Source organism: Magnolia sinica, chromosome 7 (genome assembly GCF_029962835.1).
Source record: "Magnolia sinica isolate HGM2019 chromosome 7, MsV1, whole genome shotgun sequence".
Taxonomy (NCBI): Eukaryota; Viridiplantae; Streptophyta; class Magnoliopsida; order Magnoliales; family Magnoliaceae; genus Magnolia; species Magnolia sinica.
This window is the reverse complement of record NC_080579.1, coordinates 52,523,443-52,526,625: the sequence shown is the minus strand read 5'-3', so window position 1 is coordinate 52,526,625 and position 3,183 is coordinate 52,523,443. Positions and strand designations below refer to the sequence as shown.

The window sequence follows — 3,183 nt, the reverse complement described above, 5'->3', positions numbered from 1 at the left end:
CTTAGGGAGACCTCTCACCAAGTTTCTTAAGCTTAAGTTTGCCAAATTTCAGTAGTGGACATGCCCAAGTCTTTGATGTCATAGCTTGGATTTATTGTTTAGGGCCATTTGGCATTTTGTGGATGGGACAATTTCTCCACTACTCTCAATTACATAACAATTGTCACTTGTGTCAAGACCTTTCATGACAAGTTTGCCTATACGATCTGAGATCTTGTACACATTTTTGGAGAAAGTCACTGAATGTTCTTTGTCACAAATTTGGGAAATGCTCAGGAGATTGTGTTTAGTCCCTCTACGCAAAGAACATCTTTAATCTTGGGTAAGCTAAGCCCAGCTACTGTTCCTTGTCCAACAATCTTGGCTGAGCTCCCATCACCAATAGTGATTGACCCACCATCAAATTCTGAATACTCACAAAAATAGGTCTGGTCACCTGTCGTATGTTTAGAGCATCCACTATTAAGATACCACTTTGAACTACTGCCTACCTTAAGTGCAGTGTGAATTATAAGGCAGTTGTTTATGTTTCTTTACAACCCACTTGGTGGCAATTTTCTTGAGAGATGTCATTTTATCTTCATTTGGGAGTTGTTTACATTTTTTAGGCAATTCTACCAGATTTCCTTGATACATCAATTCCCTAGTTTTCCAATTTAGTTGATCCACTTAATTTAACAGCTCCACCAACCTTTCAGTCATTTTGGGTGGAATAGGCTATTTTCTACCTTCATTTGTTGTATGTTTTGAAGGACTTTTAGTTTTTTGAGCTAATCTTCGTGCTGATTTAGATTTTCCTATATGATTCAGCCTAAAAGTGAGATAAGAGCTACTGGATGCAAGACATTCAAACATGTAGTGTCCCAAGTCTCCACAGGAGTGACAGATTGGAGTGGCTTTTGTTTTGCTCCCCAATGCAAATGCTTTCTTAATCATAGGTGGTGCAGAGACAGGACTTGACTTTCTAGATTCATAGCCTAACCCTCTTTTGACTTTATGGCTTCTTCCCATCCCTAATAGTTTATCTGGTTTTTCACTACTTTATGAAAATTTGTAACTAAGTTCAACTGACCATTTAGACTTTTCTAAATCGAATCTTAGTTTGTGGTTTTCATTTTTGAGTCCTTCATTTTCTGATTCTAAAAGTTTAATCTGTTTATTTAGTTTTTGACTTTTAGATTCAAGGGATATTGAAGTTCTTTCAAGCTTTTCATTTTCAATATGATATTGCTGAAGATCATTTATCGTTTGTGTATTTATTTATGATGTTTTATCTAGATCTTTTTCTAATTGTTTATTTTTATTTTCTGAAATGCCAAGTTTTTTGAGAATACTAATGCTATGTATGTAAAGTTGATCATAGTTATCATGTATACTCTCTTTTTCTTCTTCTTTTTCCTCATTGATTTGATATTCAATTATTTCTTCAGTATCCATATCTTCCATTTTTGTCAAGATCTCCCTCTAGATTATTAAACCCTTAAAGAGGAACCTTGCTATGATACCAATTGAAATTGCGGTTTATACCACTTATACTGAAAAATGAATATGAGAGGTCCTAGAGGGGGTGAATAGGACTTTCCAAATATTTTTGCCTATTTAAAATTGTGATTTACTAACTTAAATAATCATTCATTTTAGAGTATGTAAGGCAATATAACTCTAACGGCTTCTAAGCCAGTTAGAGGTTCAAATCACAAAGGCTATTAAAGATCTATAAATATAACAACTGGCGTAGTGTTGTGAGCTTGTGTGTGAAATGTGCTTCCTATCAATTACTAGCTTTCATTCAATCATGTATGAGAATTTAAAACATTCAAGCATCTATAAGCATGATAAAACAGTTTTGTAAATGCTTTACCTCTCTCTCTCTCTCTCTCTCTCTCTCTCTCTCTCTCTCTCTCATTTCTAAAACCCTAATCTATATTCTCATCTCAGAACTCGCCCAAAATCATAATGGCAAAAAGAGGCGAAGACCGAAGTGGTTTCTGCCGTGGCTTTGGACGTGGAGGCCGTGGTGACCATGGCCGCGGTGACCGTCGAGGCGGCCGACAAGGCGTGGCCATTGGGAGGAGGAGGAGAAGTGGGTCCCAGTCATGAAGTTGGGCCACCTAGTGAAGGAAGGGAAGATCCGCAACCTTGAGCAGATCTACCTCCACTCCCTCCACGTGATGGAGCACCAAATCATTGAGAACCTTCTGGGCCCATAGCTTAAGGACGAGGTCATGAAGATCATACACGCCCAGAAGCAGACACATGCTGAGCAGCTTCCGCGCTTCAAGGCCTTTATCATTGTTGATGACGACAATGGCCACATCGTGCAGGGTGTGAAGTGCAACAAGGAAGTTGCGACTATGATTTGTGGATCGATTATACTCACGAAGCTTTTGGTGATACCAGTGAGTAGGGGTTACTGGGGTAACAAGATCGGAAAACCACACACCGTCCCATGCAAGGTCACTGGCAAGTGTGGGTCGGTGATGGTCCGGATGGTGCTAGCCCCTCGTGGGGCCGGGATTGCTATTGTCCATGTCCTGAAGAAGGTGTTGCAAATTGCTAAGATCAAGGATGTGTTCAACTCCTCACGTGGGTCCACCAAGACACTGGGAAATTTTGTCAAGGCTACATTTGATTATCTTTTGAAAACTTACGAATTCTTGACACATGATTTCTGGAGGGAGACCCACTTCATGAAATCCCCATTCCAGAAGTACACAGATCTGCTGGCGAAGCCCACCAAGGTGATCATCCTTAAGGAAGTTGAGAAGTTAGAAGCGTAGGAAGCACCTGAGTGGAAGTTTCAGTTTTTCTTTACTCTTGGTTACGAATATCTTAGGATGTGAACCTTTGCCAAAAGACTAATGAGTTTAAGCACTACAAGCTGAATGTTTCTTTTGATTGTAGAAGATTTTTGGTCAATTTTATATTATTTCCTTAAAAAAATGCGCAAATGACAATTTCAAACACAAGCATGTATAGTGGTTCGGCTACGTGCCTACTTCACTGCCGGCATCCACACTTAATCCCAAAGTGCACCGGATTTCACTATTAATGGTTTTAAAACAGGTTCACCAATAACCTTTACAGTCCTACACTAAAGACACAAATTTATGCTCTCCGTAAGAGCAAAGGTCCTACACTAAGAACCCATATTTAGGACCACAGGCTAAGGTCCCACACTAG

At 39.4% G+C, this 3,183-nt stretch overlaps 1 pseudogene; it reads left to right on the top strand.

Moving 5' to 3' along the window:
- Positions 1-1,956: 1,956 nt before the first annotated feature.
- LOC131252067 (small ribosomal subunit protein uS5w-like) lies at positions 1,957-2,944 on the top strand (annotated as a pseudogene).
- Positions 2,945-3,183: the final 239 nt, after the last annotated feature.